Source organism: Schistocerca serialis, chromosome 6 (assembly GCF_023864345.2).
Source record: "Schistocerca serialis cubense isolate TAMUIC-IGC-003099 chromosome 6, iqSchSeri2.2, whole genome shotgun sequence".
NCBI classification, from domain to species: domain Eukaryota; kingdom Metazoa; phylum Arthropoda; class Insecta; order Orthoptera; family Acrididae; genus Schistocerca; species Schistocerca serialis.
The window spans coordinates 199,628,098-199,643,875 of record NC_064643.1 but is presented as its reverse complement, the minus strand read 5'-3'; positions in this window follow the sequence as shown (position 1 = coordinate 199,643,875).

Here is a 15,778-nt window from a genome sequence, read left to right as displayed (position 1 = left end):
GAAGCAGCGGAGCAGACGAAGAGAAATCATGTCCACAGCAATGATCTGATAACTGCTGTAGCGAGAAGATGTAGATGGCACTCACAGTAAATGCATCACTAGCTGAGTGCCTTAGAGCAACTTTATTCGCAGGCTTGCCAGAAGTGTTGCCCACGAGGTGTGAAGAGAGCGGCGCCTGCGGAGACGTCTACAGTAGAGGTGGGTAGTTCGCGAACGAACGGGTGCAAAGGAACGGTTCACCAAGATGAACAAAAGGACCGGGGAACTAATCCCAAGGAACGATCGGTTCATAGTCCACTTCGGTCGCGGCGGTCTACTTATAGTTCCCGGGAACGAGGCACGATCGGTTCATAGTTCACTTCGGTCGCGGCGGTCTACTTATAGTTCCCGGGAACGAGGAACGATCGGTTCATAGTTCACTAGTTCACTTCGGTCGCGGCGGTCACTTCGGCAGTACTCGTTCCAGCCTCGGTCGCGTGCTCGTCAATCTCGGTCTCCCTCGGCCGCACTCGTCGTTCTTCTCAGTTTCACTGCCGACTGCTCCTAGTTAGTTCAGTATCCAGTTGTTCGTTTCGTTCACTGCGCTCGCCTATTTTACATGTGTTCCAAACTGTTCTTGCACTTGTTCTGGCTATTCAGCGTCCACGACCGGTAACCAAAAAGTATTTTATAGTTACGTAAATTTCATAAAAGTTACATTCTATATAGTATGTACGTCTTTTCAGGTAACAAAAGGGCATATCAGCTCACTTCATTATATCGATTAACAGTAGAAGACATGCTTATAACAAGGCAAGTTCTTTTTGTTATTCATATTTTTTTGCTTTCATCGACTTGATTTAGCAGCTAACTTTCAATAATTTGCTTAATTTTTAGTGTAAGAAAATTCATATAAAACGATTTTCGTGTATCTTTCATATACAAAACATCACACGTAGGAAGGCTCTATTTACTTTTAAGTTTGGTTGTTTCCAATTTGCATTACCTGCTAGTCTGGTTTCTTTGGGGGAAAAAAAAAAGAAAAAGTTGGTTGTGGGTCATTTTGGCTCAGTAGGAAAAGCGGTGCCTCTTCATTTGAAAAGACATAGATTGCCATAAAATCGTATTTACTTGTTATCTCAAACATTTGTGCAGAAGGAGCTTTCAAACCAAAAACTTTATTACTGCGAACTTAATTATTATTATTATTATTATTATTATTATTATTATTATTGCTGCATTAACTTTAATAATACGACATGAAAACCTAATTTTTACTAAGCGTGCGACGCAAGTATGAGAAAACCACATTTTATCTTATGCTTCCATAAAGTCTCTACTTCGTCTACGAACTCAGAGACAACGTGAAGTATATATAGGGTGTAAACGATTATTGTTTACAACGTAGCATAGCTATGTAGTGGAAGTCGACACGAAGAATTTTATACAACACACTTGTGGTGTATTAAGTTGGGAAACAGCCACCAACAGGTTTACAAGACTACATGCGCGTCGCGTGTGATTTTCATGGCCTCTTCTCCAGCTCTCTACACACCGTCATCGATTGTTTCACAATTGTTGCTTGCATTAGCTTGTTATTTCTTCACTGCCTAATTATTAAATGTTTGTCTGTTTGTTGTATCTGCTCGTAACGGGCAACACATCGTCCGTAATTGGCGAGCAGTCTGTACTCGGGGCCGGTTTCCCTTGCGCCACCCTATATTATTTCCATGCGATCAGCCACACAAGGCTACGGGTGGCTAAACGAGAGGTTTTGCAGAATCACAGAAATTACTTCTAAAAGTCTATAAGAATACTGTAATAAATAAAAACTCTATACTCCGGGGGGGGGGGGGGAGGCAAATGCCCCCTCTTGGTGCCCTCCATCTTTCTGTCGCCTACACTACTAGTTTTCAGTTTTTCATAAGAACCATATACCAAGCACAAATGAACGGTGAACGAGTAAAAATGAACGGTTCCCAAAAAAGAACGATCAGCAGTGAACTAGTTCCCAAGGATGAACGAGTTTGCCCATCTCTAGTCTACAGCCTCGCTCTATTGGCGCCCTCGGTGGTGCGCGAATACCTGCGGTCTCTCTATAGCCATCTGACGGGACTGACAAAATTAGTAGCCGCGGTAGTGACGATTTACCGTGTATTCAGTCCGGCCACAGAATCGCCTTAAGCAGCATTCCAGCCAGACTGGTGAGAGCGAGGCGCCTAATTGCGGCCAGCAGGTGAGGGCTGCCCTGCCCTGCCCTGTCCAGCTCCGCGCAACGCCCGGTGGCGGCGGCGGCAGCGGCCAAATGTCAAGGCCAGCACAGCAGAGAGCCGCGGGGCCGCTCCGCCCTTGACGCCGGCCGCAGCTGCCTGCAGCGCAAGCGCCTCTCCCATCGATCCCATAAAGTGTGGGGAGGAGGAGGGAGGGGGGCACTGTTTACGTCATACTGTCTGCACCAACCTCACAGAACAAACCAAACAACGCAGCTTCCGAAATTTCGACCAACGTTGGTAGGGTTACAAGTTCAACATTATAAGATTCGGACATGGTGAAGTTTATGGATTACAGCAGGGCTTCCCAACCTTTTCAGCTGGCGGACCCCTTCTTCAGTCGAAAATCCATGGCGGACCCCTAGTCAGTCAAGAGCACAGTAACTTCAAATTTGAGAGTGAAACCCATGGGAACTGAACGCTTCTTAATGAAAGTGCCATGTTCCCAAGGCTCCCCCCCCCCTCCCCAACCCCCTCCCCCTCCCGAAGTATCAATAGTCTTTGGTTTAGAGATGAATGAAAACAACTTGAAATTAACGATCCAATTTGAATTCTCACTGTATCCAGACACTTACTAGTGGATTTACTCACTTTGTTCAAAACACTATAGCCTGATTAAAATTACTTGGTAATTGAAATTTCGCACGATGGAGCTTCCTCCAAGAGCAATCAAATGGTTCAAACGGCTCTGAGCACTATGGGACTCAACATCTGTGGTCATCAGTCCCCTAGAACTTAGAACTACTTAAACCTAACTTACCTAAGGACATCACACACATACATGCCCGAGGCAGTATTCGAACCCGCGACCGTAGCAGTCACGCGGTTCCAGACTAACGCGCCTAGAACCGCACGGCCAAGGAGCAATCAACGTCACGTCCAAACTGTTCGCTGTTGACAAGCTGCCGCTTATGGTCTGTTCACTTCCACTATTTGGCTACTGCTGTGTAAAGAGTATGCATATTTCGCAACAGTCGTATGTGTGTGTGTGTGTGTGTGTGTGTGTGTGTGTGTGTGTGTGTGTGTGTGCGTGTGCGGTTTTTCGTGCAATCCGAAGAAAAATATTCAATTGTATGTAAAGCCTTCCTTTGGTCGTCCTCCCTCCTCATTCATTTCAGCTGGAAACTTCCCCTGTTATGAAGGCGATGGAGAAACTGCACCCTTCTTCAATGATCCTGACTTCAGCCACAAGTAATAAACTGGTCAAAAATCGACTTGTGAAATAGATAGTGCACTGACAAAGCAAGTTTAACATTTAATGACGCCTGGGGCCGCATGCGTGCCAGCGAGCGCTGTGATTGGTCGACAAAGCTCTCTCTGCGCATGCGTAAAAGGTTTCAGCGCATCTAGCGCCGTGAGCCGGCACACAAACGACCCCCGTATTGTTGCTAAAAAGTCGATCAGGGAAGCCGCATTTTCTGGCACTAAACTGTGTATGCGTTCTCACTTGAGAACCGCAAAGGCTGCTTGGGAATACGACCAGAAGTAAAAGTACACATGTTTTTCACATTTTTATTCAATAATTTTACTCATTATTTTACACGATTTGGTGAAAGGTGGCCGCGGACCCCGTAGATAGAGCCGGCGGACCCCTAAGGGGTCCGCGGACCACATATTGGGAAGCCCTGGATTACAGTGTTAAATCTGCCAGAAACTCGAAGGTCGGTTTGGACCCGCAGTCTTCTACTAGGCCTGGTCCTGTTGGAGGTGCTACGCTCTTGCCTTCCTCCGGATTCTGAACTCACTTATCCAGGCAGTTAAAGGTAGACCTACGATTTTACACGGTCTCCAAACCACGGAGAAACTCGGTGTTTTTCACATTAACTCGATATTGAGACCAAATTTCAGTTGTCTTCATTGCAGATTTATTCAGACTAGCGTAGCGCCTGCTGCCTCGCTCGCGTAGACTGTATTGAAACGTCCCCTTGAAAAATTAATGAATTACTGTGCTGATAAACCTCTTACTTTATTTGATTTTCAAACAGCTGAGCAAAACTGAACGTACTCAGACGTTACTCTCTTTACTTATTCTGATCAACACTAAACTGACACACAATATTTTTAGCGCAACGCAATCTGACTTTCAAAAATCCCTACAAAAGAATGGCCCTGACTAACAATAACCTATACCTTTCATGAATCACTTACCTCACAAAAACCTTCGTTACTCGAACTACTGCAATGCTGCCAGCTAAATAAAAGATTCTAACTACTGAAGGCACTAACTACCGATAGGCATAGTTAGCAAATGAAAGATTTTGATAGAGAACGAAAGATGTATTTACCTTAATAATATTCAAAAGTCATTATATAATCAGTTCATGATATACAGTATTACAAATTTACTCTTTCTGATGGACACACGTCCAGATTGTCCGCTCTTAAAATTCTGCCATATCTCTCTCCACATCCACCACTGCCGGCGGCTCACCTCCAACTGCGCAACGCTACGCGCTGTTAACAGCCTACTGCCCAACACTGCAATAGCAAATTCCAACAATGCAAAACAGCCACAGACTGCACACAGCACAGTCAGTGATTTTCATACAGAGCGCCACATGGCGTTACCAACATAAAAACCTAAACAACCTACTTACAGTATGAGCTGCGCAGATTCTTTCTGTTTCTTTTTTTTTTTTTTTTTTTTTCCTTGTCTCGAACTTTTATGCTGTTCACGAATTCCAGCACCTCTTATACTTTTCACACTAAATGAGGTCATAGAAGCATGGTCTTTGCCAAATGCACTCCTGGCCAAAGAGCGATTTTGGTAGCTGGAATCCATGGTTTTTGTTAATCATGCTATTTGCGTTCTTGTGACGGTATTTCAAGAGAAACTTCATTCCCTAAAACATATTTCTTTATATCTAAACATGAAATGAAATACCAGTTTTCGTAGATTTACCCTTAATTTTTTTTAATATAAGGAAATATTTTCTTAAAATTTTTCATCCCCTATTTTACCCCCTTAGTGGTTGAATTTCCAAAAATGCTGAAATACGTTTCTGATTGAGAAACAAATACTAGTCTACGTAAAGTTTGGAAGGTAGGAGACGAGATACTGGCAGAAGTAAAGCTGTGGGTACCGGGCGTCAGTCGTGCTTGGGTAAGTCAGTTGGTGGAGCACTTGCCCGCGAAAGGCAAAGGTCCCGTGTTCGAGTCTCGGTCCGGCACACAGTTTTAATCTGCCAGGAAGTTTCTTTACCAATGTACGTAGATCTACTTTCAAAATTGCTTTAATAGCGACGTATTTTCCAAAAGCCTTTCATCCGCTATTTCACCCCCTTAGGAGTCTAATTTCGAGCAATTCTTGAACTATGCCTACAGTGTAAGATCCGCACCCTCTTAGTATTTCAGGTTTCAGTCCCTAGCGATCTGGCTGAGCGATGATCAGTCTCACCTTATTTCATCCCCTTAGGGGGTTAAATTTCCAAAAACAGTGCAACACGTATTTTTTTCGTTTCTAGTTAAGAAGTCAAATAAAAATGCTTTCACAATGAAATAGTTTCATAAAACACTTCATCTCCCTGTTTCATCCCCTTAGGAATTGAGTATCCGAAAACGCCGATTTTCGCGTGGTATCCTTGTTAGTACGAAGATAAAAGAGATTGGTCTGTGAACAGTCTTGGCTATGGCTGCAATGAACTCGGCTGAAACGTCGGAAGAGGAAGTAGTGAAATGCGTGATTCGCTTCGAAAAACATGCCTATTTCTTGAATAAATTCTTTGTGGTTGACTCGACAACGTGACCCTCGGCCGGTGCACGAACTTACTGTCAGCTACCAGCTCGTAGTGCTGGAACACCCACTGTATAATCTTAGGAGGCGAGGTCCGACTGCGTGACTCCGGCGCGGGTGACCGGGCGCCCCTGGCAGGGCGTGGTCATCACGGCGGGTAAATTTAGCCACCGCGCTCGCAGATGACGCGATACACGCAGAGTGATTACGGCGCGCGCGCATACAATGCTCCCGGCAGCCGCGCGCCAGATACGATCTGCACCAGGACACACGCGGGCTTGCCCAACCCGCGCTGCCCAAACTGCGGGCACCGTTATCGCTGGGCGGCTACTTGCCTTGCTGCTCCGTCTGCCGCTGCGCTCAACCGAAATTCGTTTTTCCTCCAACTGATAGCAGCGCGGCGAGTGTCGAAACTATTACGTGACATGCACGACCGAAACAGTGCAGCGTTATCAGCGAAACTGGAAACTTTCTTTTATATAACTCTCCTACTAAAAGATATCTGGACAACACACAGATTACCACCAGACTGGACATCTGCATTAATACATCCACTACATAAAAAAGGGAAGAAAACAGATCCTAGCAATTATAGGGGAATCTCCCTCTTACCAGTGACCTATAAGATCTTGTCTAAGGCGCTTTTAAAAAGAGCAGAAGAGATACTTGACAAACAGCTAGGAGAGTATCAGGCTGGATTTAGAAAGGGAAGGTCACGTGCAGAACAAATGCTAAATTTAAAGAACGTAATAGAAATGAGGAAAATCAGGAACTTAAAATATGTGATTACTTTTGTGGATTTTAAAAAAGCCTATGATTCAATTGACAGAAATACACTGCTTGATATCTTGAAAGAATTGGGACTCGATGCTAAAACAACTGCAATAATTAAAGGTACTTTGACGAATACAACATCGAAAGTAAAATTTAGGGGAGAGCTCTCAAAATCGTTTGAAATAGTCAGGTGTTCGACAAGGAGATGGTCTGTCACCTCTGCTTTTCAATTGTGTCTTGGAGAAGGTAGTTCGAGAATGGAGGAAGGCCATCAATACTAAAGGGATTCAATTAGGGAGAAATCCAAACAAGATCACTGTCGACTGTTTAGCCTTCGCAGATGACATGGCATTGATTACAGATTCACTAGACAATGCCCAAGAACAAATAAGAGAACTACAAAAACAAGCAGCCAAAGTAGGACTACAAATATCCTATGAAAAAACTAAGTTTATGATAAACATCTGTGATGCTCCTCAAAATATTGCAGTTGACAACAACACAATACACAAAACAGATTCCTTTAAATACCTAGGTGAGTGGATTACATACAATGCCAAAGAAAAGATAGCTATAGAAACTAGAGTGCACAAAATGGAAAGAGTGTTTCATATGACCAAAAACGTTTATAATAAAAAATCCTTGTCCTGGAACACGAAATTAAGACACTACCAAACAGTGGCCAGGCCTGAAGCTCTCTATGCGGCAGAAACACTTAAACTAACAAGAAATGGAGATCTTGAGAAACTAGAGAAGGTCGAAAGAAGAATTTTAAGGAAAATACTGGGAGCTAAAAGAAACGATAATGCTGAATACAGGTTAAGACCAAACAGAGAGCTATATCTGAAAACGGAGAAACTAACTGATGTAATGAGGAAGAGGAGACTACAGTTTTTTGGACATATATTCAGAATGGATAACAACAGACTAACCAAGCGGATATCCACATTACTCAATAGCTACAAATCCAAGCCAGCATGGTTCATAGAGACTGAAAAGGACATTGAAAATGCTGGAGTTACAATAGACACAATAGAAAATAGAACACATTTCAGAAAGGCAGTTCAAAAGGCAGAATTTCAGGAGAGAAAGAAAATAACTAGACGAAAGTGGACTCAAGAAGAAAGGGAACAACACTCTAAAAGGATGAAGGAAATTTGGAAACTGAAGAAATCTAATACAATGAAGAGTAGCCAAAGTTGATTCATCGTACCCTCGAAATGGGTTATTCGAAAGAAAAAAAAAAAATAACTCTCGAGGGGACCGAAGTCTCGAAAACACGATTTCGAATAACGCTATTATTATTTTGCTTATCGATCATCTAGGGACCACGAATAACTTTGTCTTGAGGGCACTGCGGCAGATAAGACAACATGCCGGGCAATTTCTCATCTGATCTGAGTCCCAAATAACCCTTCTTGATAATGGTCAAATGTACTCAGTGGACACGATGGTGCAAGATGTCCAGATGGGTTTCACGGCACGTAAGGCAACGGCCTTGCCACAATGGTAACAACAGTTCCCGCCAGACCACCACACTGAGCACTGTTGGGCTTGGATAGCTCGTGAATGGGTGACCGTCCGGGACTGTCGAGCGTTCTTTGCTAGTGGGGTGCACTAAGTTTCCCTGAGGCCAATTGACGAGCTATTTAATTGAGAAGCAGTGGCTCCGGCGACGAAGACTGACAGCGGCTGGGAGGGCGGTGTGCTGACTACATGCCCCTCCACTTACGCATCCAGTGACGCTTATCGTCTGAGGATGTCACGGAGCTCAGGCTGTACCTTGAGCCTTCTGAGGCCTGTTCGGAAGGAGTTTACTTAAGTTTCTATGGCAAACAGGAATCCGGGGGAATGTACTTGCTGATGCGGATACCAAGGAATTTTGTCCCCTTCGAGCTCCCACTCACTGTTAAGTACCCCTGCGGGCAGTCATCACAGTCGAGACGTGGAAGACGATGTGTTGGTGGAACGCTCGATGGCTGTAAGTCACGCGCAATAGTCTGCGGTCAGAGAAACCTACAGTGCATAACTCCTTCTTATCACAAGCAATTCTTACTGGGATAAAAGTGGGACATGGACCATTAACACATGTGTTTGTCACCAGTGTGACAAACGTGTGGAACGCGGACATTGATCCAGCACACTTTTAGTGTGTTTTATATGACGACGTGGGAGTACACCTGCCGGTCGCTGTGACCCAGCGGTTCTTGGCGCTTCAGTCTGGAACCGCGCTGCTGCTACGGTCGCAGGTTCGAATCCTGCCTCAGGCATGGATGTGTGTGATGTCCTTAGGTTAGTTAGGTTTGAATAGTTCTAAGTTCTAGGGGACTCAGATATCAAGTCCCATAGTTCTCAGAGCCGTTTGAACCATTTGGGGGCACACCTTGGTTCTCTCAGACAATGACAATAAGGAAAGGGTGGTTCGAGTTTTAAGGTTTTATGTGTTGTTCGTGATCCTTCCTGAAATACTGGATATGAAATTTTAGTGTGCTGCAGAATGGTTTGGTCAGCCATTATTTCCAAGTGGTCAGCCAGTCACAGTAACCAGACCCCTTTTAAATGAGTCTGTACTGCTATTGTCTACCACCGATAGTTATTCTGCTGTTTTATCTGCATTTTACGGGAAGCCTTTTACGACTCTTCTCGATGTTAACGTTGACTTTTAAATTCATGTTTGTTGATACAGCTTGATTTTAGAATTTGTTTTTAATAGATTTTAATCACCCTCGTCTATTTATTTCATATGAGAGTGCTGATGACCTCGCCATTTATCATCCCAAAACGCTAAACAATAAATAATTAGGCAACACTTCATTTTACATTCTACCTCTTTTCTGCAAGACTTGTTACTTATGACATGATAACGTTGTCATGTTTTTACAGGGACAAACATTTCGGCTGTTCCTTCAAGTGGCCTTAGTCAGTCAGTCTGCTACTCTTACTACAAAACTAAGTACACCAAATGTTGGTCCATAAAACATGATAACGCGATCACACACCAGGAAATGAGCCGGCCGCGGTGTTCTCGCGGTTAAGGCGCTCAGTCCGGAACCGCGCGACTGCTACGGTCGCAGGTTCGAATCCTGCCTTGGGCATGGATGTGTGTGATGTCCTTAGGTTAGTTAGGTTTAAGTAGTTCTAAGTTCTAGGGGACTGATGACCACAGAAGTTAAGTCCCATAGTCCTGAGAGCCATTTGAACCATTTTGAACCAGGAAATGACAATGGCCGCACAAAAGTATCCTTGCCAATTCTGACACTTTTCATCTACCCCCTGCGTCTAAAAAGACGTCCATCTTTCCATTTCCCATCAGTTGATCGTTTATCATGTCAGAAAGTCAAAGAATGTATATTGAGTGGATATTAACAAGGGCGACACAAATAGTCACATATTTCTTCGACTCACGAGAGAGCGTCACAGGTACGTTACCTTGAATTGATAGTTTCTTGCAGTCAGTTACGTTGCGAAAAGTTGCTTATAAAATTTCTAGAACCAGAATTAAGTGAAGAACCTAGGAAAATTCTTCAACTTCGTACGTGTCGTTCCCGTAGGGAACTTATGAAGAGAAGATTGGGCTAATTACAGCGTGCTCATAGACATTCAAGCAGTCATTCTTCCCGTGTTACATACACAAATGGAACTGGAACAAACCCTAACATGTGGTATCGTGCTAAGTACTCTCTTCTGCGCACTTCACGGTGGTTTTGCGGTGTATGTACGTAGATGTAGAAAGTCCCAAAATTCATTATTGCTGTTCTGAAGAAGACTCGGTCGTATGCCCATTTCTTCAGGGTCTTCATTGTCACTCACATACCACGCAACTCTCTGGTTTCGGCTCATTATGTTACAAGAAACTCATTTAGTCATCTGGGCACAGGCCATCCATAGAAGCGAGCTCTGCGTTTAATGATTGCATCTAAGCTGTTTACTCTATTGGAGTATCTGTTCTGCTTAGATTGTCTTACGTAGCTCCAGTCTTTGTAGGTTGCGTCACGTATGTTGCGTAAGACCTTCGTATCTTTCCGTTTTAATTCATCAAGCCATTCAAATGAATTAAGAGGCAGCAGCTTGACGATAATTTTATGACAATGAATGTTTCTATTTATAGAAAAGCGTATCTTTTTTGGTTGTTGGTCTAGAGCACGATTTCCAGCCTTCTGGCTCTTGCTATTATGGGGACGTGGACGTGACCGGGTAGCGTTATCACCCCATACTATGAGGCTACGTTAATCCCGATTTACAGGGTGGTTAAGACTAAACTTTCCCCACTGGAGCCATTGTAGACGGAAAAGTATTTACCGTGAGGATGCCCAGCGTTGTAGGAATTATGTCCAGATTGCGCGCTAGACGACTAGCATTGTCGTGACTTGCCGTTAGGCGCCTGCACTGGTACGGCGACGTAGGGCTGAAACCCAAGCATCAGTGTGTTATACAGTTGCATACAGTCAACATGGATCTGGACAAGGTGAGCAGGTCTTTCCTCGTGAAGCTGTTTTATCAAAACGACAGCAATAGTACTGAAGCTCTTCATGGGTATCGACGCCTTAACGCAATACGGAGAGGACCTCTTTCTACACAGAGATTGAAGGACATGGTTTGGAAGTTCAACTGAACTGGCGATTTGGAATTGTTCCTGAAAGAGGTCGAAGGCAAATTGCGGCACTAATTGATCGGTCAATTGCGCCACTAACTGTTGATGTTACTATTTCCATGATTAAGAATGTTGGACGCAGTATTCTACACTACTGGCCTTTAAAATTGTTACACCAAGAAGAAATGCAGATGATAATGGGTATTCATTGGACAAATATATTATACTAGAACTGACATGTAATTACATTTTCACGCAATTTGGGTGTATAGATCCTGAGAAATCAGTACCCAGAACAACCACCTCTGGCCGTAATAACGGCCTTGATACGCCTGGGCATTGAGTCAAACAGAGCTTAGATGGCGTGTACAGGTACAGCTGCCCATGCACCTTCAACACGATGCTACAGTTCATCAAGAGTAGTGACTAGCGTATTGTGACGAGCCAGTTGCTCGGCCACAATTGACCAGACGTTTTCAATTGGTGAGAGATCTGGAGAATGTGCTGGCCAGGCAGTCGAGCATATTCTGTATCCAGAAAGGCCCGTACAGTACCTGCGACATGCGGTCGTGCATTCTCCTGCTCAAATGTAGGGTTTCGCAGGGATCGAATGAAGGGTAGAGCCACGGGTGGCAACACATCTGAAATGTAACGTCCACTGTTCAAAGTTCCGTCAATGCGAACAAGAGGTGACCGAGACGTGTAACCAATGGCACCCAGTACCATCACGCCGGGTGATACACCAGTATGGCCATGACGAATACCTGCTTCCAATGTGCGTTCATCGCGATGTCGCCAAACACGGATGCGACCATCATGATGCTGTAAACAGAACCTGGATTCATCCGAAAAACTGACGTTTTGCCATTCGTGCACCCACGTTCATCGTTGAGTACACCATCGCAGGCGATGCTGTCTGTCATGCAGCGTCAAGGGTAACCGCAGCCATGGTCTCCGAGCTGATAGTCCATGCTGCTGCCAACGTCGTCGAACTGTTCGTGCAGTTGGTTGTTGTCTTGCAAACGTCTCCATTTGTTGACTCAGGGATCGAGACGTGGCTCCACGATCCGTTACAGCCATGCATATAAGATGCCTGGCGCACACTCCGGCAATCTTTTAATCTCCCGGGCACTTTGGCTTTGGTTTTATCTGACGATGCCTCCATGGCTGATACCGTTTTACATTTTATCCGTGGTAGTCCGTTTTATGGTTCGATTTAGGGAGCTCCTGCGCCTTTCGCTTTCTGTGTCTATTGTCCTTGTGTCTGTTGCTGTTCTGGTGTGCCGTGAGATGGTTGACTCTTTCCCATTTTTGATCTCGTGGTCAGCCAACCAGTCTCCGGCCATCTTCCTTTCTTCTGTTTCTTTCTGTCTGGTGTTCCTCTGTCCTGTTCTTGTCTGTAGTGTTTGTTGCTGCATTTGTGTGCTTTTAGCGCCTGGGGGGACGTCTCCTCCCCCTTTGGTTTTTATCTGCTTCGCAGATTTTCGGCTCGCCTGATTTTGGAATGGGGGACTGATGACCTTCGCTGTTTAGTCCCCCTTAAACATCCAACAACCACCACCACCATCATCTCGACTGCTAGTGATATGAGGCCGTTAGGATCCAGCACGGCGTTCCGTATTACCCTCCTGAACCAACCGATTCCGTATTCTGCTAACAGTCATTGGATCTCGACCAACGCGAGCAGCAATGTCGCGATACGATAAACCGCAATCGCGATGGGCTACAATCCGACCTTTATCAAAGTCGGAAACGTGATGGTACGCATTCCTCCTCCTTACACGAGGCATCACAACAACGTTTCACCAGGCAACGCCGGTCAACTGCTGTTTGTGTATGAGAAATCGGTTGTAAACTTTCCTCATGTCAGCACGTTGTAGGTGTCGAAACCGGCGCCAACCTTGTGTGAATGCTATGCAAAGCTAATCATTTGCATATCACAGTATCTTCTTCCCGTCGGTTAATTTTCGCGTCTGTAGCACGTCATCTTCGTGGTGCAGCAATTTTAATGGCCAGTAGTGTATCTTCAAGCGGTGGTAGAGCAATAAAATTTTTTATCGCTTTCCCAATAAAATGAAATGTCCGACAGGCAGCAAAGCAAGTTTTAAATCTAACTTAAAATCGCTGGTCTTGGACTATTTCTTCTGTTCCATTGACGAATTTCATCTTTAAAACGGGTAGCCTGACAAAAAATAAAAAGAAAGCCGGTGTCTCATGAGTAGGACTAAAATAATAATGTGTGCACTAATGTTAAGAGTAGTCATGTGTTCATATCCTGTAATCTGACAAGTTCCGTATCATTTCGATAAAGGAACCTGTTCAAATGATCTGTGCAACATGTAATTAACTAACTAAATAGAAATAATGAGTTGTTTTCACCGAAATAGGACCCACAGCTGCTGCCCACACCCAGATTTCACTAATCAATAGGTTGCATATTTATTTTATATAATCACATTTTGAATGGAATGAAACTGTTTTAATCAGAATTTCAAGGAGCTCTTTCTGGATTCTAGTACACGGAGACAAAGAGCCACCGTATTTGAAACCCTTTAATTACTGGTAATTGTCTCTTCCATGTGTCGGCACTAATATGAAGGAAAACAATTGTATACACGAATGCTATGCATTCTGAAGGAAAAAAAAAACAATTGGGCTTCAAAGGTGATATTCAAGAAGTCGACCACTAGCTTCAGCCAAGGTGCAGGGGCCCTTCATCCACTCTAGAGCTTTGGAAGCAATAGGTGAAGGCATTCTGTAGTACGTCGTGTAATATGCGTTGTATACAGGGTGCTAAAAACCGTATTCCATACATTGGAAGGTGGCAGTACGGGCCAAAACAAGGAAAAAATGTTCAATCAACATGTGCTCTGAAATGCACACTTCATTAACTATAAACATTTGTTCAGCTCCGGAACAGCAAAACATGCGCCTTCAGTTGCTAGCTCTTTGCTATTACGAACGACCTTCAGAATACAGTAAACAAATCAAAATAAATTATTCTTTTACCGCGAATCAGTAGAGCTTTTAATGTTATCTGCCTGCTATTACATACGACCGGCAGTTGACAGCCATCGCTGAAGGTGGTGCTCAGTATGGAATAATAGGCTTCCATTATGCTGGCAAGCAGGAAGACAAAATTATAATTAAAGACTTTTCACCAACGCATCAGAACAGACTACTTCCATTAGAACTAATGTATGCGCTGCACTAACTCACAATTGCGAATACGGTTCAGAATAACAAAACTCACAGATGTTTACTGCGTACTACATCCATGGATAATAACAGAGGAATGTTCCCTCATTTGTTTACTGCCTTCTGTAGGTCGTTCGTAATAGCAAAGAACTTGCAGTAGCCGAGATGCGTTTTACAGCAGTGAAGATAAACAAGTGGTTATAGCTCTTTAGGTATGCACTTTATAGTCCATGTTCGTTGGACTTTTGTTTTGATCCAACTCAAAATATGGAAAACTTTTTTAACACCCTGCATAGATCTTGTGCTTGACGTCTAAAGTTGTTTATACACTCCTGGAAATTGAAATAAGAACACCGTGAATTCATTGTCCCATGAAGGGGAAACTTTATTGACACATTCCTGGGGTCAGATACATCACATGATCACACTGACAGAACCACAGGCACATAGACACAGGCAACAGAGCATGCACAATGTCGGCACTAGTACAATGTATATCCACCTTTCGCAGCAATGCAGGCTGCTATTCTCCCATGGAGACGATCGTAGAGATGCTGGATGTAGTCCTGTGGAACGGCTTGCCATGCCATTTCCACCTGGCGCCTCAGTTGGACCAGCGTTCGTGCTGGACGTGCAGACCGCGTGAGACGACGCTTCATCCAGTCCCAAACATGCTCAATGGGGGACAGATCCGGAGATCTTGCTGGCCAGGGTAGTTGACTTACACCTTCTAGAGCACGTTGGGTGGCACGGGACACATGCGGACGTGCATTGTCCTGTTGGAACAGCAAGTTCCCTTGCCGGTCTAGGAATGGTAGAACGATGGGTTCGATGACGGTTTGGATGTACCGTGCACTATTCAGTGTCCCCTCGACGATCACCAGTTGTGTACGGCCAGTGTAGGAGATCGCTCCCCACACCATGATGCCGGGTGTTGGCCCTGTGTGCCTCGGTCGTATGCAGTCCTGATTGTGGCGCTCACCTGCACGGCGCCAAACACGCATACGACCATCATTGGCACCAAGGCAGAAGCGACTCTCATCGCTGAAGACGACACGTCTCCATTCGTCCCTCCATTCAGGCCTGTCGCGACACCACTGGAGGCGGGCTGCACGATGTTGGGGCGTGAGCGGAAGACGGCCTAACGGTGTGCGGGACCGTAGCCCAGCTTCATGGAGACGGTTGCGAATGGTCCTCGCCGATACCCCAGGAGCAACAGCGTCCCTAATTTGC